Source organism: Ascaphus truei, chromosome 3 (genome assembly GCF_040206685.1).
Source record: "Ascaphus truei isolate aAscTru1 chromosome 3, aAscTru1.hap1, whole genome shotgun sequence".
In the NCBI taxonomy this organism is placed as follows: Eukaryota; Metazoa; Chordata; class Amphibia; order Anura; family Ascaphidae; genus Ascaphus; species Ascaphus truei.
In genome coordinates, this window is record NC_134485.1 from 107,881,725 (window position 1) to 107,909,224 (window position 27,500).

The following is a 27,500-nucleotide window of genomic DNA, read 5'->3' on the forward strand; positions in this document are numbered from 1 at the left end:
TATGGGCCAGGGATTGGGGAGTTTAGCTCTGTTGTGATATTGTGTTGGGTCTGCTGGCTCTAGCCATAATATATATACTTATATTTGACTTCTGTGTCCTGTGTCTGGTGCTTGATCCCATGGCATAGTCCTGGTCTCCCATGACAATAGACACTACAGAAAGAAAGAGAGCGGTAAAGATAGGAAGATAAAGAAAGTGAGTGAATACAGAAACAGAAAAAGATTAAATGCAAGATTGAAATACATAGAGAAAGAAAATGTAAATGTGAGAGAGAACCTCATGAAATGCTAAAAAAAAATATTGGAGAATTAGAGAGAGGGGGTGGGAGAAGGATTAGGAGAGAGGGAAATTGAGAGGGCGGGAGATAGATCAGGAGAGAAAGAAAGAGCGAGAGAGAACAAGTGAAAATAAGAAGGATAGAAAGTGAAAAAGAGGAAAAGGGAGACAGAAATAGATAAGGAAAGATAGGAGAGAGAGCGAGAGGGAGGGAGAGAGAGAGAGAGAAGCGGGTTAGAGAAAAATCAAAGGAAACGCAGACAAAGAAATAAGAAAAGATAAAGAGGGTGAGAAAGGACTAAAGAGAAAACATGAGAAGAGAATGTGAAAAAAGGAAGTAATAGTAAAAAGACAGAAAATGAGAATAAAGAGAAGGAAGGAATATAGAAATCAAGAAAGAAACATTGTAAGTGATAGTAAAAGAGAACCAAGGCATGGGGGGGACGGAAAGTGACAAATATTCAACAATTTGGGGTTGTTCGCAAACGTCGATAGCTGTACAATGTATGAGAAGTCAACTCAATTCATTGCGTTTATTAGATATAATACAGCCATTACACTGCTGGCTAGCGAATTAGCCTGTCCCCAGTGAGAATTTATTGGGTGCTGTATAAATCTTTAGAAAATGGTAAAACGAGAGAGAGAGAGAGAGAGAGAGAGAGAGAGAGAGAGAGAGAGAGAGAGAGAGAGAGAGAGAGAGAGAGAGAGAGAGAGAGAGAGAGAGAGAGAGAGAGAGAGAGAGAGAGAGAGAGAGAGAGAGAGAGAGAGAGAGAGAGAGAATACAGAGAATAACAGAGAAGGGGAGTGAGATGTGTATTTGAATGGAATGTGATAGGAAAATATTCAACTGATTGTGATGGAAGGAGCGAGGTACATTGCATGAAAGACAGGGCAAAACCTTGTAGAATTAGATGTGGGATTTAAAGGCTGAGCAAATAAAGAGACAAAGAGACTAGAGTGAAATGAGAATGCATGGTTTGGTAGTAAACATACAAATGATTGTTTATTGTTGCTGTGCTCTACTGAAAGATTACTTTATCAGGTCTAAATTGCTGCACATCTCATGTTATCTTGAATTAAACTGTCCTTTTCTATTAAGCACACACACAGGAGCCTGGCCTATGTGGGTTCTAATTCATGTTATAGTCTAGGCCAGGAGGCCGCAAACTTTTCTGTTCGCACCCCCGTCTGCTCTCCCTCCTGCTCGCGCCCCCCCTTCTTACTGCTGTCTGCCTTTGGCGGCGTCATATGATGTCACAACGTCATGTGACGTCGCATTGCCTTTTGATGACGCTGCGTCGCTGAAGAGACGGCAGAGAGCAGGTAAGAGAAGTTACAGAGGCCTCACGCCTCCCCCGGCATTTCATTTAAATACCGTGGGGAAGAGCGCGGGGCCTCTGTAACCGCCACACCTAGAAAATCCCGCGCCCCTAAATTTGCGCACCCCTGGTCTAGGCATTGTTAAATAGAGTCTGTACTCTTAGGTTTGGAAGACCACGTACAGGCTCCCTAAGATCGGGGACGGGCTCAGGCAGTCTGACTGATGTCAACTCTCACTGATGTTTAGCACAGAGTAAGTGGTCTCGTAGGGGTTATCGCAGTTTAATGAATAACTCTCATAGACTTTAATGGAGACTGTCTGAAAAAAAAAGTAATGATTTTTCCATGAAAACACAATTTTTTCGGTCAAGACCAAATCTCACTGATTTCATGGTCCACGGAGGGAGAATGGTACAAAAACATACAGTACATGGTTGATCACGTCCCTGTTCATCTGAGCCACGTTACCACTGGAGTTAAAAGTGCAATCCTCGAAACAGTTGATCAGAATTGGGTTGTAAAACTGGCATAACTCGAGTTATAAACTGTGCGGTGCAGGCCACTCCTGCTAGGATTAGGTTTCCAAGGGAAACGGTTACCTTATTGCAACAGCCTGGCTCACCTCAGCAGGGACAGCCAATCACAAGGCACGGTACACATTTAGCTGGGGTTCTGGGTCAGTTGCTTGTAGTGTTTTGCTTGAACGCAGAAATCTTGTTTCGCATGTGAAGCTAAAGAGCCACAAATTGAGACAGCAGAGTGAGTCAGGAATTCCTGCATGGCACGGAGCATCGGTACAACACAGGCAGAAGCTGTTTTGGAGCTGTTTCAGTTCTCATTAATAAAAGTGATCTTGTTGTTCAACCAAATCCTTGTTGTGCGCCCAGACACCCACACCAGGCATCAACCCACAAGCACAACAAATGTTGCTACACGTGGCAAAACACCGAGAATACAGCTGACAATCAGCTACAGAAAGGCTGTTATATGGGTACAAGATGAGCATAATAGCCGAGTGTACCTGATAAGTGAGTCAGGAAAGAGAGCAGTCAATCATACCTTAGGCTGTCTTAGCTCAACTGAGAGTGATTTGCAAGCACCAGGTGCAGCTGCTGTTTGGGAAGCAGATTTTATTTACATAAGGGGGGTTGCCCAACAAAGTAACAGGAGAATGCAAGGAGCTTTGTGCGACCTTAGGGGTAAATGTGACTCCTTTTAATAAAGGTCAAGCCCGCCATTACCTCTACATTGTTTATATATATATATATATATATATATATATATATATATAATCACTTGTGAGCACATTCACATGTCTTAGGCCTCGGCCAGGGTTCCCGTTGGCGTGCTGAGGCTCAGGGATAGCGGGTGCTTTCCCTGGCCTTGCGGTTGCTTTCCCTGCGCGTCGTCAGGGGGCGGGCCAGTGACGTCACGGAGCTGGTTCACCCTCATTGGGCAAACCGCTCACGTGACCGGCCCTGCGCGCCAGCAAGCGGGGAAATGTTAAATTCTGGTAAGACCTACGCTTCCGCGCGCTTGCGGAAGCGTAGGCGAGCCCCTACTAAAGCCGCTCTAATTGCGGCTGTAGGGGCTCCGTGCTGAGCTGGAGTGAACGTCAGCATGGTTCAGCGAGTAAGCGCTTACCATGGCTGAGGCCTTAGGCAGGTCTGCAACCCTGCCTTTCACCATTATCACCCAGCATACAGTGTTTCCACTGCAGCAAGGGATTCTGGGAAATGACATGCAAATGAGCACACCGTGTCACCTTTTGCCTGGAAAACCATTGTTACATGGGGCCCATATAAGCAAATGCTTGCTGTTGACACAGCTTTAAGAGCACAGCATGGGTATCAGATGCAAAGTCAGAGAAACCATTCACAGACATGTTTCAACCTTAATGGGTATCATCAGTGTGACGTTGGTTGTACTGCTGGCTTTGCAATATATATATACACAAACTATATAGAGCGAGAGAGAGATCTGTACCGTGTTAGCCGAGCTTAATAATCAAAAACGAATAGACGATACCGTTCTGTGGCTAACGAAATGCTTTTATTTGTGCGAGATTTTGAGATACACTCATCTCTTCTTGAGGCGGCGTTACAATGAAAAAAGCAAGCAAGGTTTCACTTAAAAACAGTGCATCTTGGAATGCTGGGAGAACTACAGTGGCTGCTAGGGGACATGTAGGGCTGCCGGCGCCTCACTCCACCTCCCCCCTCCTCTCGATCGGGTGCGCGGCGGCCATTTTTTCCCAATTAGCGCGACTCCAGTGATAGTGCGGTCGGATCGTGTGGCCCCCGAGGACCGCGCTATAACGGAGTTGAGCTGTACATCTCAAGGTGTTAAGTGGAGCTCACCCATAAATGAAATACATACTCATACATGGAGGGTGGCTGACCTATATATTTTCTTCAAACTTCCTCATGTGCGGAGAGTGGTTCAAGGCTTTGGGTCAGCTCCCATGTGTATTACAGCAGCAGACTAAGGCTACGGCCCCAGTCTTCACGCGCGCCTAGCGTCGCGTGCACAGTTTAACGCCGCGATCGGCGGTCTGTAGGGAAGCTCTTTGGGGCGGGGCTATAACAGGGGGCGTGGCCATGACAGGGCATATCTGCCCTTCCATTGGTGCGCGCCGACCACGAGATCGCGTCACAGCACGGGAAGACAAAATTGTACTGTACGCGTCATAGCGCTTTGCGCGCCCCACACACAGCCACTAGGGGCCTGCCCCATAGAGGGCTGTGCTGTTAAGGTTGCCTGGTGTCCGGTATTGAACCCGACTGCCCTGTATTTTGTTAGTCTGTCCGGTAAAAAATGAGAGATAATACCGGACATGTATCGGACGCCAATCAGGCGTTGGTGGCAGGAGCCTGGGGTTGGGAGCAAAGAGCGGAGGAAAAGCATGGAGCAGAGAGAGAGAGGTGAGGCTGTGTCCTGTGTCCTGTGTGTATTTGTTCTATTTTGTCCTGGTGTGTCTGTGTCTCTGTGTCTGTACTGTTTTGTTCTGGTGTGTGTGTTTTCTGGTGTGAGAGTATGAGGGGTGAGAGAAGTTGAGGGGAGGGGGGGGGGGGTGAGAGAGGATGAAAGGAGGGGGGGTGAGGGAGGATGAGGGGTGGGGCTGAGAGAGGATGAGGGGGTGGGGCATGAGAGAGGATGAAGGGAGGGGGCATGAGAAAGGATGAAGGGGGTGTGAGAGGATGAAGGGAGGGGGGTGAGAGGATGAAGGAGGGGGTGAGAGGATGAAGGAGGGGGTGAGAGGATGAAGGAGGGGGTGAGAGGATGAAGGGGTGAGAGAGGATGAGGGAGGGGGGAAATAGGAGGAGGAGGGTAGGATGAGAGAGGACGAGGGGGGTGAGAGGATGAGGAGGGATGCAACAATCTTGGAATTTGTGGGAAGAGCAGTAAGATCAGTATTGCTTGCCGTGGGCCTCTGACTGCAGGTCAGTTATTTATAAATTATCTGACCATTATGTAATTTGTTCTAAATTTCACTCCAAGCGTGCACCAATTTGCATCAATTTGCACTATTTCATATTCTATTTCCTAAAAAAATCCTCAGAAGGGCACTCCCTCCAAGACTCCTCCCCAGATTTTTTTAACTGAGCCACTGATTGAGCCCCCTGTGCTGAAGCAGGGATAGTCTTAAAAATCCTTGAGGACTGGAGTTTGCAACGCCTAATGTATCAGATACATACAAATAGTCCCAGGAAATACACATTTACAAAGTGGGTTGTTGAATAGGGTAGGACAAACACCAGAGTCGATGACTCTACTCACTGTTTAAACTGATGTAACGGGTATTCCCCCACCCAATCGCATATAGAGTGTATGTGAGGGGGAACCTATATGTTACCAGGTGTGGTGCGTTATACCTGTCAGGCCCACAGGAGGTCTGAGCCTCCGCTAGTGAGAGCCTGGGGTGAATCTCTGGAACGTTTCTTGTGAGCGCCTCCACCTATGTGAGATTCTAGGAGTGTAGAGTGGCCCTCACATAGGAACATCCATAAAGTAACCAGCCCACACCAAAGGTTATGGCTAAAAGGGTTTACTATATGGCAAATAACACAACATAACATACTTCAACAATATGACATTGACAGTGTCCCTCTATAACACTAATAGGCACAACTATCCGGTCACCACGCAGGGCTTTGCACCCCACACGTTATATCAATAGTCCCAAATGTCCCACAATACCCCAAGTGAGTGACTGTTGGTAAAGTTGGTGCACTTGATGACTGACTGTACCTGCCCAGTGCTCCAGCACCTGGGGCTGCAGATTCTTCACAAAGGATCCGCCGCTCTGTGATCTCCTCTGTGACGTCCTGCAACTCTGCCTGGCGGTGGGTGACTCCCGCATGGAGTGATCCACCTTTGGAAAGTCTCTTGTAGTAGAGCCTGTCTGAGCCCAGACGCAGGTCGCGATCACTGAGTGCAACTGGCACCGGTGATATCACATAGAACTGGATACTATAGAAAGCAACCCCCCCTTGCACTGAAAGGGGCCTTTCCTGAAACTGCCAAACTGCTGTGGCTGCACTGCAAGCCACACTGTCTCTTCTTGTCAGAGCCCACAGCACTGCAGCTGTGTCACTGACAAGACTCAGATGAGGGCAGGGTCCCTACCTAAGGGGCCTTCCCTATGAACTTACCCACTAACCTAGTGGGGAGTGGGGCCTACCTTGGCCTGGGGTGTCTGGGGCCTAGTACAGCAGAGCACTGCAGCTGTGTACACTACCTTCCCCAATCTCTTCCTGGACCCAACTGACAAAACCCTGTCTGCACACAACATTGTTGCAACTTTGCACCATGAGAAGCTGCCAGCTCTATTGGCTTCAATGCTGCCTGTGACCAGGGTGAAAGTGCAGTCCCCAGAGGCTGCTGGGAATTGTAGTTCTTGGTACAGCTCTTTCCTATGGGGACCGCGTGCGCGATCTTTACTGCGCATGTCTGAAGCTGTAATGGCCGCCGCTACTCTTAACTGAGCATGCGCAACTTCCAAGAGCTCTTGCACACATGTAATGGCCACCTCTATGCTTGCCAACCTCTGTGCATTGCACGGCACAGGCGCGAACTCCCGCGCCAACCTCAACATGGCCGCCGCGATTGCTCTGCTTACGCGCAAGCCTCCGCACATGCGCGAACACATTAAACAGGGCGGCGTCCTGCCGCAGCTGCCACCGGGAGCCCCCGGGAACGCGCTCGCCCCTCGCAGCAGAACACACACAAGGGGGAAAGAAACCTGCAGACAGGGGGACCAGAGGGACCCTGGCTACACTGAGAAGGTACACATGTGTCAGGCTGGTCATTTTTAATTTGGAATAATAATTGGAAATGCTTCATATTCCTATTGAAACGCTTGACTTCTAAATATCATTGGGACAATGATGAAAGGGCTCAGTGGCTGCATAAATGCATAAAAGGTGCTGCCATGATATATATATGCACACTTTTGATGTCAGGAAGCTCAGCAAATTAACGACAGGAAAATGTTCACAATAGAAGCTTCCATACAATGTTGTCTGTGTGAAACCTGTGAAACATTTGTGAAGTTTGCAGTATAGCTACACAATACAGCTAGCAGTGCGTGGCTGTAACTGGGCATGGCAATGCTGTACTGAGCACACACAACTCAATGCAACCCTCAAAGAAGCACACTGATTTTATACCGCATGCTACACACGACCATCGTTGATACCAAGCGTTAGGATTAGCATGTGGCTGGGAAGATATCAGCTTCCATATTAGTGCAGAGGATTGGGCTGCTACATCAAAATACAGTATGTGTCAGCGTGAGTCACACTCTACGCGAATGACGTGCTGCTATTTTGAAAATCTCACCTGGTCTTGGAGCACGGATGTTACACTGGAACAAAATGGTCACATTTATAGAATAGCCACTCTGCTGTGCACCTTAACATGAAAGTTGTGGCAAATGGAACTCACAAACCCGTGAAGAATATCTTACAACGTCAACATCAGCTGATGTTCTCTCGTACTAATACGGCTAGCAGGGTTCTGTACTTGAAATAAAGCAACCTGCAGGAGGACACGGCGTCATTGACAAATGGGAAACTCAACCAAAGTGACCACTTTGCAATGCAGAAGTAGTGTTGGTGACACTGTTTTATCTACTGCACTTGAATCTGGGCCCCAAAAATGAGTGTACGTGTCAGTGACACACTCCTACTTTGTGAAGGACAGAATAGTTACATGGTGAGGTGAACAAGGGCTACTGTAGGTGATATGATATACATTCGATTTGCTCAGAGACCCTCAAGAGTTCAAGAATCTAAAACAGAACAGGATGTTGACAATAATGAGGATGTGGAACTAGATAATAATAATAATAATAGCTTTTTTTGTATAGCACTGCTAGTTTTACGTAGCGCTTTACAGAGACATTTTGCAGGCACAGGTCCCTGCCCCGTGGACAATCAATGTGGACATCAATCAATGTTTTTGGTGCCTGAGGCACAGGGAGATAAAGTGACTTGCCCAAGGTCACAAGGAGCCAACACTGGGAATTGAACCAGGCTCCCCTGCTTCAAACTCTCAGTGCCACTCAGTGTCTTTTACTCACTGAGCCGCTCCTTGTCATGTGGTAAGAAACAATCTATCCCCTTCAGTCATCATGCATCAAATGTGGGTAATGCAGAATACTTTCAAGCTGCCGTTTTTAAAAAAAAATATATATATTTTTTCCATTCAATATGTGCATCAATACAATCTGCACACTGATAAGTGATTAGCTTAAGCTGCAGATCGATCTGTTCTCCTGTAATCAATCGCTTGCTCTGGGCTATCTAATTCAGTTTTGCACAGCATTGTGGGCAGTTACTAGATACAATTGGTGCACTGCTAGAGAGAGGGCGGGGTTCAAGAGCCAGAGCCTATCAGAAGGGGAAGGGGGCTGTCACTTTGGAAATGCTTCCTATATTAGAAACATTAATAATGTCTTTAAAACATTTTTTTTAAATTTTAAATGCTACAAGTATTTTCTCATAGTACAGAACTGATTTATGGAGAGAAAAAAACACCCATGTAGGATATTGCTTGAACTGCTGCTTAAAGCTGCAGTTCAGTCAATATCCTGCATGTGTGTTTTTTTTTAATAAATCAGTTCTGTAGTAAGAAAAAATACTTTTAGCATTTTCTGTTTTTAAAAAAACAACTTTGAAAGACCAATTTTCTTGTATTCTATTTTAACAGCCATTTGCTAAGGCACTGCCCCTTCATGTCCTGTCACAAGCTCTGACACACCCCTTTGTCAGCCCTGCCCTCCCTCTAGCACATCTCAGTGCAGGAGTGCTCATGAATATTCATGAGCTTCCACTGCCAGTCAAGCAGATTATAAACAAATCCCAGCTTTTAATATGTCACCAAATTTCGACCTATCAATACATGGAGAACGAATTGACCTGCAGCTATACTGTTCTTTAGCTAATTAGAGATTGCACACATAAAACTATTGAAGTAAAAAAATAAATGTAAAAAAAAAAAAAAAAAAAGACTGAACTGCAGCTTTAAAGCAACAGTTGAAGCTGCTGTTGTTTTTTTTTTTTTTTTTTCAATTTATTTTTCCCCCTTTAATATGTGCATCAATACAATCCACACAATAAGTAATCAGCTAAGTTGTCGATCGATCCATTCTGTGATCGATCGGCGAAGATTTGGCTCAGGGTTTCACTAAATGGCTGAGTGAGGTGAAAAACCATGTAACTCATTTACTGTTCTGCTTATATCTTTTTTTTTTAAAGCAACACTTTGTCCTGTTTTTCTCTGGGAGCATCTTTCTTATTTGAGAAAGTATGTACATTTTGGCAGCAGAGCGGAGTCAGGATGTGGAAGGAGGAAAGCCAGGAAAACAAAACAGAAACAGAAATGTATTCCTCCTCTCTGACCCAAAAGTTAAGCAGCAGTCCAAGCTGCCGTTTATTTATTTTATTTTATTTCCCCCTTATAATATGTGCATCAATACAATCCACACAATAAGTAATTGGCTAAGTTGCAGATCGATCCGTTCTCCTGTGATCGATCAGCGAAGATTCGGCTTGGGGGTTCACTAAATGGCTGTCAGTGCAGCAGAAGAGGACCCAAGATGCAAAGTTCTGTGGGGAAGATCATGTGACCAGGCAGCCACTAGATACAATTGGTGCACTGCCAGAGAGAGGGCAGGGCTCAAAAAGGGGTGTGCCAGAGCCTGTCTCAGAAGAGCAAGGGGATGTGACTTTGTAAATGGTTGATATAGAAACAACAAATGCTTGTTAAGTTATAATACACTAAAAATATAATTCAGAGTTGTTTTTAAAAAAAATGCTACAAGTATTTTCTCATAGTACAGAACTGTTTTATTTAAAAAAAAAAAACACGTAGAATATTGCTTGGTCTGCAGCTTTAATATAGATGATCCGTTTCCGGCCTTAGAGTTCGACAAGGAAGGAATTTGACCAATCCGCTATCCATGATGCCCCTTAGTTGACAGACTCTTTATGTTCCTTTCCCTAACCCTAGTTATAAGTAAACATTTGATACTAGTAGAAAAAAGGGGAGTAGAGCCTGCTAAAGCCCTTTAATATTTGTAGATCACTGGCACTGATGTCAAGAAATATGGAGAAAGTCGTGAACGCAGAGCACAGTGGGTCGGTCTAAGCAAATTAGAGAGTGGGTGAATCAAAGAGAGATGGGAGGCAAATCAGACGGGAGATGGGAGCATGACTGTTACATGCTACTCAAAATAAGTCACACAGAGATGTGTGTACTAACAAAATACCACAGCTTCACTAATATGCACGGATGTTAACCCTTGCACTGCCAGAGGGGGCTGCCCCACATTGGGTGTTATTCGTTGAACTGTGATAAAGCTGATTGTGGCACTGTCGCACGCTATCTCTCATTGAAGGCAGTGGGGGTTTCCATAAGACAGTTTTCCCCGCTTGGCACCATGTAATGAACAGCCACCATTGTTTTGCAATGTGTTGCTAGCCCCTCTTGCAATGAAAAGGTTAAATAGGCATCAAATAACACATTCATTTTTTGCGGGGGGGGGGGGGGGTTCACGTTCATCGGCTTACTATGGAGGGGGCATTGGGGTAGAGCTCCCCCAAATTTCTGCAGGGGCAGTCGCAGGACAATGTAACGTCAGCTCTGGAGCTAGGGATCTCTGCGCACGGCAAGACTGTAGTTCGTGTTGTAGTTACAGGACTGTTCTCTGCAGTTGATGGCAGTACCATTCATGGTTGAATTATGGTGTTGAAGATGGTGCCACTCCCTGACGTAACGTTATTGCTATCCTCTGGCTTAGCGTCTTCAGTACTTCTCGGATTCATCTTCTTACACGCCACACTCAAATGCCTTAATACGTATTATAGAGACAAGTCACAGCATGGTCACCAAGCATGTCATGATCAAAGTGTCGCTTGATCATGTTCGCACAGGACCGTGCATCCCCTAACATCATGTGACAAGTAATTGAACCAGCTCTGTCACGTGACCGCGGTTTTAAAATAGCGTGTTCTTTCCCCTTTTGTCTTCTATAATCCTCTGACCCGAGTGCACGGCAACTAGCAATCCAGACAACTTTGCGTTACAATCGAGTTTTAAGCCATGAAACAGAAAGCACTACTATATCTAAGACATGAATGTGCTCACAAGTAATAGCTGTATGCTAACGGTGGAGGTTTTTTGTCGCCTTTTTCACCCACCATAACGTGTATGGTATATATATGCTTGGATATATTAACCCCTTCTGGGTTTATTTCACACCACATTAGTATGCATTTAGCGTAGGGACCTGCTATATAGAGACTTACCTTGACGTGGTTAGCAGGCTTGGCATTATTTGATCCAAGTATGTAATCCAAAAGTCTCCTTTGTCTTATAGATTTGTACACCATATATTCTCAATTTATTACTATCCCAAAAGGAGAAGCGCAGGCAGGGATTCACGTTATGTCACACACACACACACACACACGCACGCACGCACGCACGCACGCACACACACACACACACAACCATATATAGCAAATGGAAATATTACTGTGTGCTCATTTGCATGTCTTAGACAGGTCTGCAACCCTGCCGTTCACCATTATCACCCAACACACAGTGCTTCTACTGCAGCAAGGGATTCTGGGAAATGGCATGCAAATGAGCACACAGTGCCACCTTTTGCTTCAAAACCATATAACATGGTCCCCTATAAGCTTATGCTTGCTGCATTTCAAAGCTTTTGAGTATAGCCTGTAAACCCACCCAAAGACAGCTGTTTCGACCTTAATGGGTCTCATCAGTGTGAGGTTGGTTATATATATACAGTCATGTGAAAAAGAAAGTACACAATCTTTGAATTCCATGGTTTTACATATCAGGACATATCTGTTCCTTAGCAGGTCTAAAAATTAGGTAAATACAACCTCAGATGAACAACAACACATGGCATATTACACCGTGTCATGATTTATTTAACAAAAATAAAGCCAAAATGGACAAGGTATGTGTGAAAAACTAAGTACACCCTTACTGCTTCCATATTAATTAAGATGCTAAGTAGCAGACAGGTGCTGCTAATCAAATGCCCTTAATTAATTGATCATCAGTAAGTGTGACCACCTCTATAAAAGCCGAAGTTTTGGAGCATTCAGGTGTGTGTTAACACAATGCCAAGGAGGAAAGACATCAGCAATGATCTTAGAGAAGCACTTGTTGCTGCCCATCAATCTGGGAAGGGTTATAAGGCAATTTCCAAACAATTTAAAGTCCATCATTCTACAGTGAGAAAAAATATTCAAAAGTGGAAAACATTCAAGACAGTTGCCAATCTTCCCAGGAGTGGCCATCCCAGCAAATTTACCCCAAGGTCAGACCGTGCAATGCTCAGAGAAATTACAAAATAACCGAGAGTTATATCTCAGTTACATCTCAGACTCTACAGGCCTCAGTTAGCATGTTAAATGTTAAAGTTCATGACAGTACACTTAGAAAAAGACTGAATAAGTATGGTTTGTTTGGAAGGGTTGCCAGGAGAAAGCCTCTTCTCTCTAAAAAGAACATGGCAGCACGGCTTAGGTTTGCAAAGTTGCATCTGAACAAACCACAAGACTTCTGGAACAATGTCCTTTGGACAGACAAGACCAAAGTGGAGAAAAATGCACAGCGCCACGTTTGGCAAAAACCAAACACAGCATATCAGCACAAACACCTCATACCAACTGTCAAGCACGGTGGTGGAGGGGTGATGATTTGGGCTTGTTTTTGCAGGCACAGGACCTGGGAACCTTGCAGTCATTGAGTCGACCATGAACTCCTCTGTATACCAAAGTATTCTAGAGTCAAATGTGAGGCCATCTGTCCGACAGCTAAAGCTTGGCCGAAATTGGGTCATGCAACAGGACAATGATCCCAAGCACACCAGCAAATCTACAACAGAATGGCTGAAAAACAAAAGAATCAAGGTGTTGCAATGGCCCAGTCAAAGTCCAGACCTCAACCCGATTGAAATGCTGTGGCGGGACCTTAAGAGAGCTGTGCATAAACAAATGCCCGCAAACCTCAATGAACTGAAGCAACGTTGTAAAGAAGAGTGGGCCAAAATTTCTCCACAACGATGTGAGTGTGAGAGACTGATAAAGTCATACAGAAAATGATTACTTCAAGTTATTGCTGCTAAAGGTGGTTCTACAAGCTATTGCATTATAAGGTGTACTTAGTTTTTCACACATGGCTTCTCCATTTTGCGTTTATTTTTGTTAAATAAATCATGACACGGTGTAATATGTCATGTGTTGTTGTTCAGCTGAGGTTGCATTTACCTAATTTTAAGACCTGCTAAGGAACAGATGATTGTTATTATGTCCTGATATGTAAAACCATAGAATTCAAAGAGGGTATACTTTCTTTTTCACGCAACTGTATATGCTGCATCTTATTTGCCAAGCCTTTTACAGTTATACTTCAGAGATATTAATGCAGCCACCTCTGGGATAGACTACCGTTTCTGGTACTCTTGTCTGCATGGCAGTCTGCAAAGTGAAAAGGAAAAAGACCCGTGCCACGATTCTAATCTAATTACAGGTGGATAAGATGAATTACAGGGAGATAAAGTGATCAGAAAGAGTGTGAACAGGAGATTGGAATGTAACCTAACAAATAAATGTTGGTTATTGGGAAGTGCTATACCAGTGGTACTTCTAGGCACAGGCAAACGTAATGATCTCTAACAGGCATTCCAATGTGTCCCAATGCATTTTAAATTGGATATAGACTGTTCTAATGCAGTTGTGACAGGCGCTGTGACCTCTGAACTGTCTTAGTCAGGGGACTGTAGAGCCCAGTACAATATGGGTCTGTTCTCTCTCATTTGTTTCCTACACCAGTGTTTTTCTAGCTGAGCTGCCAGAACATTAGAATTTCAAAGGCCCTTGCAAGAGCAGAGCTGGGACTGCAGCCGTGCAGCGGCCTCACATCTCCAGCGATCTGCTTTTAATAATTGAGGATAATATATATACAGTAGGTGTCTCTATTTCTTATTTTCTTCTCTGACCTGTGCTGCTTGTCGGCTGCCTGTGTCTACCCTCTGATCATACTGCAGCACTGCCTCCGGAGCAGAGGGAACCTAAAGCCTAAGCTGAGACCATTACCGCTCTGAAAGTCCTGTAGGTCTCAAAGAGATAGGGGCAGCGTGAGACAAGCAGGAAGAAAAGAGACAGATACATATGATAGATGGAGAGGGAGATGTGGTTATTACTGTAAATGTGTGTATATATATATATATATATATATATATATATATATATATATATATAACATTTTTGTAAATTATTATTTTTAGATAGATTTTGCTGTAGAAATGCATTATTCAGAGAATTGTAGACATTTACAGGCACTCATCTCTCTGATTTGAGGATTTTACAATCTCATTTCTTGCTGCCCGAGGCCCAGGCAGATGAAGGTGTGATTGAGCTGGCACTGGTAGTCAGAAGTGGTTCTCCTACTCGATAAACTGTGCCTTAACTAGTTGGCCATGGATGGATATGTTAATGTGTTAATCTCTTGACTGCTGAGGGGTTGAAAAGTGTTAATGGTATTTGGGTGGCAGCATGTCAGTATGTGTGTGTCACTGATTGCCGAGTGGCATTGTGCCACTGGATAAGACACACTATGTAATTAGATCAGCATTGCCAATTCGCTCTGAATATCAGAGAGAATACTGAAAATTCCCTCAAATCCTTATCTCACTGCCTCAAAGTGGAGGGAAGGTGGCAACGGGTTTTCAGGAAGATGTATAGTGACACTTGCGCTGGTAATGTTTAACCATACTATGAAAGCTTGAACAATATATCAGGCTACAGTGGGACAAGTACTTGCCACCATGCAAGTGAGGCCGGCATGGCAAGTAAGGCCTCAATCCCTAAATGTGGATCACACCAAAAAGCACGAGCCCTCATTCACCAGAGGCTGGAATGTCACCGGGCTTGGCAGCACACAATCAGATATTTGGTTGCGGCCCTCTCACCGTGACCCATCCACCTCCGGCGTTTGGCCACAGAGGAACCATTCACCACAGCCGCTCCGCCACTGGAGACTCGCCATTTTGCCAGTAAAGTAAGTTAACTTAAGGGGTTTTAGCAGTTAGGGTAGGGGGTTAAGGACAGGGGTTTTAGGTTAAGAGGTTGGATTTTTAACGTACGGGATTAGGGTAAGGGGTTTAGGATAAGATTTTTAGGGTAGGGGCTTAGAGTAAAGGGTTTTAGGGTAAGGGGTTAAGGTTTTTAGGGTAAGGGGTAGCGTCAGTATTAGGAGTATTGATTAGGACGTTTTAGGGTAAGGTTAGGGGCTTACCTTGGGGTTGAAACAGGCGGCGGCGAGATGTCCCTGCGGCGAGGTGAGTGGCGGCTAAATGCCAATGGCAAAATAGCGGCGACCAAATGTCTTAGACCGTGGCAGCATTCAGGAAGAAGGCTAAATCAAGAGGGTGTTAAGAATCCCCTGAGGTTAATCAATAGGTTTAACTCAAACCTAAATCTGTCTACCTACAACTGCCGGACTGTCTCCAGTGAAGCAGCACTGCAAGAACTAGAAGACGAAATTGAAAAGATTAAATGGGATATTATTGACCTTAGTAAAGTTAGAAGATGTTAGAAGTTAGAAGATGTTAGAAGTTAGAAGATGTTAGAAGTTAGAAGATGACCTTATGAAAGTTCATCCGAAAGAGCAGTCAGAATCGTCATTCAATTGACAATGAGAAACAGGCTTCAAATAATCCAAGTGAATACTCCAACATCAGGTCACACAGACAATGAAGTGGAAGACTTCTACCATGAAATAAACCAAGTTAACTACAAAGGAAAGTGTCACCTCAATATCGTTATGGGAGATTTCAATGTAAAGATTAGTACCCATCAGAAGGATGAAGCAACAGTTGGTAAATATTGAAACCCTCCTTCCCTGGCTCTGAAGGAGTTTGCATCCAGTTGGATATATATATATATATATATATATATATATATATATATATATATATATATACACACATGGCTGTGCTCCGTATCATATCTTATCAGGGTGCTTGGTCCGTGCAGGCTGGCCATGCATATGCAGATAGAATAATGAGGGGCGCAAGGAACTTTAACAGTACAAAACAAGAGCTTTATTCACAGCCATTCATAATGCTCGCCATGTGGCAGACAGACTTCACTTCAGACATTAACTGGTGTCAAACAATATGATTACTCTGTGCTTCTTCCCCTGGTAGCTCTCACTCGTAGTACGCTGGGGAGGTACTTTTGCTTGTTTCCCTTAGTATTGATTAGATTAGCAATCTCCTGAATAGCTTTAATAATGCCCTATCTCAGGTGGACCCTTGTTGGGACACACACACACTATTCTCTGGGATCACTATCTCATTTTGGTGCACAGCCTTCTTAGGGGGTTATGCACTAAGCAGTGATAAGTGGGTTTTCTGGGTGTTATGTACAAAGCAGTGATAAGTGCTTTTAAGTGAGATAACTGCCTTTATAGCGTGATACTGCCTGCTGTGAGATTCACAAAGCAGTGATAACAGTGCAGTAACCTGCTATAATGGCTACTTAAAAGCACTTATCACTGCTTTGTGAATCTCACAGAAGGCAGTATCACACTATAATGGCTTTTTATCTCACTTAAAAGCATTTATCACTGCTTAGTGCATAACCCCCTTAGGCTAAGGTCCCGTTGCACGCGTCCGCACGGCTGGCTTGCTTGCCGGCGGCGCGTGCAACTCGCTGTACCGCGATCTGCGGTCTACAGGATACTTTTCTCGGAGCGGGGGGGCGTGGCCAAACGGGATGGGGGGGGGGGGGCGCGGCCATGACGTGAGGGGGCGCGGCCATGACGTGAGGGGCCGGAGCGGGAGGTGGGCGGGAGTGGGAGGATTGACAGGGAGGGGGAGGCGTGGCTTGAGCGGAGGGACCAGCTACTCTTTCCCCCCCTCCCTCCACGGGCTGCAGGTAAGTAAAAAAAACACACACACGCAGGCACTCATACATACATACATACACACACACACACACACACAGACAGAGACAGGCACGCACGCAGACAGGCACACACATACACACACACAGACACACACACACACACATACACACACACACACAGGCAGGCACTCACGCACTCAGACACACACACAGACAGGCACTCACGCTGCTTTCACTCCACACTCCTCCCCGCTCCCCGAAGCCTCTCCTCCTCCCGCAGCCTCCCCTCCCCATTGGCTCACAGCCACACCACATGACGCGTCAACGCTAAGAAACACCATTCTGTGGTGTCTCCTAGCGGCTGACGCGCCACAGCGTGTGATCAGCTGTGCAGCCAGTGGGGACCGGGACCGGCTCGCAAGGATTCCCCTGCTGGTGGGGAACTCGCTACATTGCCGCCCGCGCCAACGAGCGCAGCGGGTCCCAGGCCTAAGTCTATACTTGTTGGGGCCGATCTTATTATGCTCTGGAGTTTCTACTCTGAGAACTCCCTGCTTAGCACATGCTTACTCCTCTTCTGGCCGAGTACAATCTTGGGCCATTACTAAGGGTTCTAACTATATAGGGCACATTCCTTAACTGAAAACAATAAATGGTGACAGGACATCCTTAATACACATAATACACATAACCAGACACACAAACATATTTACAGAACTCTGTTTCTAGAACATTTGGTGGAGCTATATATACACCCTTCTATCTCCCTATAGTGACGTCACTGGTCACAAGATATACAAACGAGTGGCCATCCCTTTCTGCATAGTCATCCTGCATCACATGATAGGGAGGGGAGTAATCTGAGTGACCCCACACAGTTACACAATTAATGGTGTTAACCCCTTATACCAACTAGAAGTCCCCAAAGGGGGTGGGGTGGGGGCTACAGTATGTTACGGTAGCAGGAATGAACGTGGAGACAGATTGGTAGAATTTGCAGAATGTGAAAACGTCTACATCATGAGTTCATTCTTCAAGAAGAATCCAAATAGAAAATGGACATGAAATAGACACAATGGAGTAAAAAAATGAAATTGACTATATCCTAACTCAGCGGTGCGCAAACTGGGGGGCGCGAGATTTTTTTTGTGGGGCGCGGGAGGTTGCAGAGGTCCCGCGCTCCTCTGCAAACTCTACTTACCGGGATTCAGCCAGCTTGAGGACGCGTGACCACGGCAATGTGGCGTCAGATGACGCCGCGGGGTCATGTGACGTCACGATTGCCCTGGTAACGTGGCGTCAAATTATGCCACGGGTCTCATGACGTGACGTCACACAATGACGCCGCACGAGGTAAGGAGGGGGGCGGCCAATGGAGGAGGTAAGGCAGGTGTGGCACCGCAAAAAAAGTTTGCGCGCCCCTGTCCTAACTAACAAGAAATACATGATTGGAGACAGCACAGTCCTTAATCATTTTCGCACAAGGAGTGATCACCGATTGGTTCGCTGAAGATCACATCTGAATGCGACGTTGGGAACTGATTAAAGAGTAGACAAAAACAATCAACATCAATAACCTCAAGAATAACAGCTAGAATTTAAACTACAACTGAAAAATTGCGTCCGCTTGCTCAAAATGCATGGGGACACTTTAACAAATGATTAGGAAGTCGCTTATGAAGATGCTAGTTGAAAGCGCAGAAAAAAACTGGAGGGATCGCTAACAAAAAACAAGATAAGAAAATATTTGATTAAATAAAACAATTAATGAGGAGACCACAAGAAATGAAGCAATCCCAAAATGCAAGAGAGTTGAGGACTTCAATTTGAAATTGTACATGAACACAGATAACATAGGACATAATCCAGCAGAGGACAAGCAAGTAGAAACCACCAATGATGTACCATGCGTCCATAGGGAAGAAGTGGCAAAACAATTAAGATCTGTGAAGAATGGGAAGAGAGAGAGATGGGAGCTAGGAGATATGCTATATTTAAATTAGTCCATCCCACATTTCCTAAAAGGATTGCCATACCAACTATATAAAGTTGATAAGCCTAAGGCATCTATTGACTGGAATGGTATAGTGGTTTATCTTTCTCTCTCTTTCTCAATCCGGCCACACATTTTGGATTCTTAAAAATCCGTCTGGATTGTATTCAATGGTGGATTTCAATGCATCCACTTGGATTTTTTTGTATCCAATCCTCAAATGGATTTTGGTGGGCGGAGGGGTGGATTTGGTCTAAACACTCTGGACTGGTTTGCCCATCTCTAGTAATGCCATAGGTATCCTCATCCACAAGAAAGGAGACAAAGAAGATTTCAAGAACTACAGACCAATCAGTCCACCTCCAATCACGCACAATGTTTTTACAAAGATACTCACTGATCGGCTACAACAGACCCTGGTCTTTGTAGAACAAGCAGGATTTTGCAGTAGATACAACACAATGGACCACATCCAAGTCTCACAAGAAGGGATTTCCCGAAGATAAATACGATCTACAACTCAACTAAGGATGCGTAGGTTACGAAAAAAGCATTTCATTCTGTCTACACCTCATCAGTGCTACATGCATTAAGAAGACAAAATGTTGAAGAAACGCACATTGATATTATAGAGAACATTTATGAGAATGCCACATAAACAATTAGATTACATGAAGATACAAGCAAGATCAGGATCACCAAGGGAGTGCGGCATGGAGACACCATGTCACCAAAGCCTTTCACTGCAACACTTGAAGAATTGTTCAAGATATTAGATTGAGAAGAAAAAGGAATCAAACGAAACGGTGAATATTTCAATCAGCTACGATTTGCTGTTGACATTGTTATTTTTGCCACAAGTCCAGAGGATCCCCAGCACCAAATTGGAGAACTTGCCGAAGCAATTAAGAATGCGGGCCTCCGTATGAATATCAGCCAGACCAAAGTGATGTTCAACAAATGTGTCAAGTGTGCGTAGATTGAAATAAATGGAATAGAACTAGAAAAAGTCAAAGACAATGTCTGCCTTGGCTGGCAAATAACAATGCATGGGAACCTTTCAAATGAAATCAGTAAGAGAATGAGGATGGGATGTAGGGCTTTTGGAAGAAATAAGACAATATTTAAAGCGATCCTTCCACACTTCCTCAAAAAGAAGGTTTTCGACCAGTGTATTCTGTCCGTGCTCACGTATGGATGTGAAACCTGTCTCTAAATGTGAAGATAATTCAGAAGCTTCAAACAACACAAAGAAGTATGGAGAGATGTACTGTATGTTGGGTATTACCCGTAGAGACAGGAAAGATAATAAATGGGTTTGAAACCAAACTAAAGTCTGTGACATCATCACAATGGTGAAAAAATTTCAAATGGCAGTGAGCCGGACATATCATGAAAAGAAATGACCATCGTTGAACAAGGATGGTACTCGACTCGATTCCAAGAGCGATTAAAAGACCAAAAGTAAGATGGGAGGATGAAATCAGAAAATGTGTTGCAGCAACGTGGAGTAGAGAGGCTTGTAACTGCAAAACCTGGAAGATCATTGGGGAGGGCTTCATCCAGCAGAGGATCGACAAGGGCTGAAGATGAGGATGAAGACATGCTGGCAATTTCCTGGTCTCTGCAAACAAGAAGAAGTATGAATATTCACCACTCGAGGCTAAGCAATAAGCACAGTTTCATGTGGCGAGCCTGCCAGCCTCCCTATTTTAATTCTGTATGTGATGGGAAAGAGAGACCGAGGCTCTGAACAAGAAAAGAGGCAGTCACATACTGCTACGAGGGAAGATTCTGTGATGGTAATGGACAAGGCTTAAATCTATAATGCAGCAACTGAGTTGGCCATGGTTAACCTCTTCAATGCCAGGTGGTCTTATTGCATTACTTGTATTCAATGCTGTGATAATGGGTCTCTGTCTGCAAACACTATTTCCTGTACTTCTGAATCTTCCACAGCTTTTATAAAGAGGAATGTTAAAGGTTGACAAAGATATTAAACGAAGCCATGTCACAGACGTAATCCATTTTTCAGAATGTTCAATGTTTCGATCCCCAGCGGGACACCTGTCATATAAATGGGAACTATGCCAATGAAGGTCCCACTGGAGACCCGAAACGTTGAATATTTTATAAGATCCATTATATCAGGTGTATACATGATGGTGCACTAAACATGTGGATCAGGGTGGCATGTGTCAGTGATATTTATCCAAAGAACCAGGGACAAAGAAACACCAACAAGGTGTCACCCAACGCTCCCAATTATGGAATTACCGCATCCAGCTCACCCCGGCAGCTGAGAGAGAAGCATACAGAAACCTATTAATAGCACGGATCAGTTTCTATCTTTTATTCTGGCAAACCTTGTCTCTAAATAGATGTGAAGAAGACTGGCGCACGTGCCTTCTTCCAGCCTCTCGATGAGCTGCTCGCTCTGTCACTTTCTCTCCGTGTCTGCGCCCCTGTTTTTCTTGTCTTTATCTACCTTTAGCACTCTTCAATTTTTTTGATGCCTATTTATCAAGAGACACAAATGTCCTTTTTGAAGGGAAAAGGTAAAACATCTGCTAAATGAACTGTAATAGAGGTATTTTAAACACGTGTCTCTTTGTTCCGTTGCAATGGTTCCCAATCTTTTTGAAAGTGCCCCCCCCCCCCCAAAAAGCATTTGTTTTGCCTTAAAGCAGCAATCCCCCCAGAATCCTTTGTGAGTTTAACTCGTATAATGCTAGTATCTTGTTCATATAATGTGCATATCAGGCACTTTTTATTTAAACCTCAATCATTGTTGGTCATGGTAACCTCAGGCCGCAGTGGACTTGGGAAGAGCTCCATTTTGAACTTCCACTTTGGTTCGTTTTTGCCTGAAAATCCCTATTGACGTTAATTGACGTGATATATTTGAAGATGTGCAAATGGGAAATTTTCTCATTTTTAGCCATCATTTTGCATAAATGGCAGTTTGACCTCAATTTAGGGTCATCTGACTTGCACATTGACTTTTGAAGATGGATGCAATATTTTTGGGGGCGAGCTTGGCCATTTTGCTATTTTTTTGGATGTTGCGCGTGTTGCACATCTCTAGCACAGCTGTAAAGAGGTCCCCCACTCTGCAGCGTGACATTGGCGTGTGATCTGCATGAGACCCGCTCCCCACCTCAGGGGAGAGGGCGCGTGCCTGTAGAGGGAGAAGGGGAGCGTGCGCCAAGGTCTTTGACATCACAGACAGTCTTTGTGGCATTGGGGGCTGGGGTTATGATACATGGTGCAGGGTCTGTGACATGAGGGGTGGGGTCCGTGGCATTGGGGGTGGTGGTTATAACTTATGGGGCAAGGTCTGGGAAATTCTGGGGGGTGGGGGGGTGAAGGGGGTATTAATTTATGGAGATGAGTTAGAACTGTGTTTCTGGGTCTCCCTGCACCATGACACATAGCCCTAATGATATTGTATTGCATGTCTTTATATAGCGCCAAAAGTGTACTCAGCGCTTCACAAAGAATACAGTACAGGGAATTATAATAATACATTAAGCGCAGCCAAATCAGACAATAGAAAATTAAATCCCTGCCCCGAAGAGCTTACAACCCATGCGGCCTTTGGTCTAAATTTGCAAAACGACTCACCAGTGAAGAAACCACTGGTTCACCTGCTGGAGAATGTGCTACATGGCTGAGTGCTTTCACTTTCCAATCCAATGCTATGAAGGGGCCCACACCTTCAGCCACATCAGCGGCCCTGCGATGCATTGTGAAACCAAAGCCCCACTTGGGTTAAGGGGTTAACGAGCGAAATTTGTTTTCATGAAATCTAATATTTCAAATCAACTACACAGGGAAATGAGAGAGTGAAGAAAAACCAGAATAAATAACTTGTATTGCTTGGGGCAATCAGTGACTGCTCAGTTACCTTTTTTACTCTCTCACAGAATAACACCTGCTTGTGCTAATTCCAAAGGCCCTACTGTGTTTTCCTTTTGGCCGGAATGCATGATAGAGGCTCTCGCCGCCCCATCTCTTTGGTGTGGCGTACGATGAGTGGTGGTGCTGTGGAATTAATGGTGGGGAGGACCTGCACTTTCACAGCTATTTTTAGGAATACCCTAGCGAGTATAGAGTCCTGGGGAATTGCAATGTATCTCTGTAAACCATGTCCAACCTAACTGAGAATTACCAGCTAAGCAGAAAAGCTATAAATGCAAACCGGAGTAGTATCCCAGAGGCTTAGGGCAGCCACTGGCCTATGAAGTAGACATCATTGAAAGTGTTTTTTTTTTTTTTAACTTGGGCAAGTCACTTTATTTCCCAGAGTATGAAATAAAAAATTCAAAAATATATTATACGCTCTGTGGAGCAGGGTTAGATTATGCCTTTATTTTTCAATTATGGTCTCATTATTTATGTATGTGGTCAAAATGCGATTGTTCTAGGCAGTACAAACGATGACTTTTTTTATTTGCAAACCACAGCACTGCTACATTTTTATTTACACACTGTTCTGCTTTTTTTTTTTAGCGAGCGTTTAGTTAACCAATACTCTTTATTTTACTGGGTTTTTTAAAAAAAAAATTGTGTTGTAGAATAAGGTCCAAAGGGATCCCAATGTTTAACAGATTCAGAATGATTGAAATGACTTGTAACTGCTTCTGACCTCCTGAAATCTCTCTGCTGGCTTCCTATTAATCTCCATATTAACTGCAAATTCATCCTCTTTTCTTTAAAGGCTTCTTACACCCCCATATATCTCAACCCTCGTCTCTCGTTACACCTCTGTTCACCTTTTACACTTGACCCAAGGTTGTCTCATCTTTGCACCTTTTTGCTTCTACAGCCCTGTCACGTCTAAAACCTTTCTCACTCATCTCTTCCACCCCATGGTATGCTCGTCCACTCAATATGCGTCAAGCACCGTCTCTTTCCTTTTATAGAGCCCAGCTGAAAATGTGCATTTTAAAAGAAGAATCATTACATTTGCACCTATACTACTGACTCCAGATGCACTTGACCTCCCTAGCTTACAATTTTTATTACATGTACGTTTATTCCTTCTGTGTCTATAAATCTCTCAATATACCACAGATTGTAAGCGCTTCAGGGCAGGTTCTCTCACTGCTTTAAATTTTCATCGTTTGTGCTTTATTTTCCCGGTATTGTCATTTTGTAAATCACTGTGTACACTGTTGGTGCTATATAAATCATTGGCTATATGCTAACGGTGGAGGATTTTTGTTGCCTTTTTCACCCACCATAACTTAAAATGTGGTCGAGATACACTGATCTCTTCTTCCGGCGATGTTACATAAAGCAGGATATATATATATATATATATATCGCCGGATGTGTGTGTGTGTGTGTGTGTATATATATATATATATATATATATATATATATATATATATATATATAATCTAATGATGTCCTTTCAAGCCACTTCAACCACTGTTTACAGTACATGGCATCACAAATATTTAACACCCGATATTGTTACCTTATGTGGGCTTAATTCTTAGTCCCCATCCAGGTTGTTTGTTGGCTATTGGGAGGCATATTGAGACCACTAAACAAAACACAGCCTGGCCTGTTTGGCGTGGATTAATTCAGCTCAGGGTTTTATTAACTTTTCCAGATGTTGCAGACTTCGCTGCACATAATCTCTTGAATGGTTCATGAGTATTAAATACTCAGCCTTTTGAGAATGTGTATTCCTTTTGCTGGCTGGTGGCCCAATAACAACTAGTTCCAAGAGAAGAGTCCAGTAAACAGCTACAGTACTCAACAATTTCCTGTGAGGCTGCTCCTCCTCCATTTTCTCACGCTGCCTCTTTTAAGGCCACGCAAGGCTCTTCCAAAGGACACACACACACAGGGCGATTTAGAGAAGAGATGTACTGTAACACAGGAGTTCAATGCACTAACTCCTCTCTCAATATGAAGGTCGTCCTCTGCTCAATAGCTGGGCGACTACGTTTATTTCCCTCGCTGTGAAAATGCCTTGTTGCCAGCCTGTAACTGTAAAAATGATGAGAATTAGAAGCTTGGCAGTTATGGATAAAGACAACGTGTAACTGGAAAATAATAACACTGATGAATGTAACTCTATTGAATACAATGGTGCCATTGATGGCTTCCAGTAAGTAAGTTTGACTTCCAGAGGGTGAGATTGCCTTGAAGTCAGTGAGGTCTAATTTACTGTCCCTGTTAATTCCTTTCTCTGTCCTTCAGTGTTTGTTCCTTTGTCATACTCCACAGTTCTAATATATACATGGCTATAAACAGTATTCGTCACAAGGAGCCAGGTTCCCCTGCATCAAACTCAGTGCCAGTCAGTGTCTTTACTCACTGAGCCACTCCTTCCCCATTAAATTGGTGATAAGGGAGTCATTTAGAACATACTGTATGCTTTGTAGAGTACTTTGCACCAGTGATCAATATTGGGGATTGGTTGATGGAACCACTGGAGGATTTATTTCATATGATCCATAACCAACCATATATTTGCCCAACTCTCTGAACTGACTATTTTGTCCGGTAGATTCTGCTACTAAAACTGGACCATTATTTTTGGTAAGACCTCATAATAATGGAAAAGTCGTGATATACCAAGCTTAAATCACACCGAGGCTTGGATCAGGCAGAAGAAACTGACTCAGAAATCAGCCACGCAAAATCCTTGTCATTATATTTCGTATCTCTCCACACAATTCCAGGAGGTAAGCTGTGTGAAAGCGCCGACCAATATCACTTTATAGTATTATATTTCAATATGCCATCCCAGCACCCAATCAATGTTTTGATACGTTGACCCTTTGAGTGCCGGAAGGGCTGTTGCACCAGAGTGCCACGGCCCCTGCCGAAATTCACAATGACATGGTCGCTCCTTGGGAGCGATCACATGATCCTGGCATCACAGGTGACTGAAAGGAAGAGTAGGAGTCCCTCGGCCTGCCAGATTGCATCCCGGAACAGAACACGCTCTCCCCTAGAAAACTAGGGAATGCCAGACGCTAAGGCATGGTAGCGACATGATGGGGCATCCAAAGGGTTAAACAAAAGCAGTTTTTAATTAAAGGAACAACCCTCATTACTATTATTCTCATTTATTAAAAGCGTCAACATACTGTATTCCATACGGAAACCATTGTGAAATTCAAGTGCCAATACTTATCAAGTACATGGCCACTGCTAACATGGATACTTTTGAGCAGTACTGTGCTTAAAAGGCATACAGTGGTTCCTAAGCGGTGGCATAGGCACTACAGGTGGTAGGTCTTAGGAAGGTCATACAAGTACTAGACACAAGGACTTCAAAAGTGGTAAAATACGCTGGCTTCAAAGAGGTTTTTGTGGCAGAGAAGAGGCCAGAAGCGAAGAACACATATTCACACGGGAGGTATTTTTGCAGGAAACAATAAGAAATAGGTATGCTATATAACTGTAGGATTTGACACATTTATGGGTATGTGAGGCTCTGTGATGTTTTGTTATTGAGGAAGAGAAAGCCATACAGCTGCTTCTCACTGGTCTAATCCATCCTGTGGTAACAGGATGTGCAGCACTCACCATGTAAGTGTCTTCATCGCCAGTCGTCTGTGCAATCGCTGGTCTGCAATGGCAAACCTGTTTCACATTACTATGGTCTGTATCCTGTGCCCGTGGACTATTTCTCATGTGAGCAGTTAACCCTCTCGTTGCCACTGCGCTCTAGACACATTGCAGAGAAAGGTGACATTGCAGAGAAAGGTGACAGCGCCGAGAAAGGTGACAGCGCCCAGGATATGTGACTTTGCAGGCAGAAACAGACAGGTGAAATCTTAAAACAGATCAGCAGACATGTGCACGAAGACACAAACCTTGTACTTCCTGACTTCCTGTCATCATGTCTCTGGAACAGTAAATAAGCCGTTAAGGAGCAAGCAATAACCTTCCTAATGGACAAACAAAACACAAGAAAAGCTGGTGAAGATTAAATCCATGTTGTCAGGAGTCAGCTGAGCAACACCAAAAAAAAAAGAAAGAAAGAAGAAGCTGCTCTATAGTTGGAGTCGAAATGATTTAGTATGAGCACAGAAAGGAAAGGACCAGAAAGGACAGTGAGGCAGCAGTGTCTATTTATCAAGCAGGCTCTATTAAAGCCATGCAGCGTGTGAGTGATTAACTATCCCGTCCTTTCACGCCCCGCGTCCAATGGGGAGAAACCTGCGGGTTTGGAGTTAAAATACAGAGTACGTTTTACGTCAGCTCAGATCTGGAGGGTTTAATTGGAGGCAAAAGAGTGGAGAGGCAAAACAATTGCAGCAACAGATGGGGAAATTGATACAACTCTTCAAGTAAGTAGCTCCATCAGCTGGGGAACATAATGGCGATACCATCTCCCAAAATCTCATTTCTTTGGCACACTGGCGTTATATCATGCATGCCCTTTACAGTGACACGTAATAATAGCATGATG

The 27,500-nt window shown here is 44.2% G+C and overlaps 1 protein-coding gene across 2 annotated transcripts in view; it reads left to right on the forward strand.

The window, feature by feature from the left end:
- RTN4RL1 (reticulon 4 receptor like 1) overlaps positions 1-27,500 on the forward strand; it is a 109,707-nt gene that overhangs the window by 12,473 nt on the left and 69,734 nt on the right. Inside the window, exon 1 of one of the 2 annotated variants that reach the window (XM_075589300.1) lies at positions 26,525-27,378. The exons of the other annotated variant lie outside the window; for it this stretch is intronic. The gene's annotated coding sequence lies outside the window, so the exon portion shown is untranslated. Of the gene's footprint in view, positions 1-26,524; positions 27,379-27,500 lie in introns of those variants that run through there. 2 annotated transcript variants of the gene reach the window in all.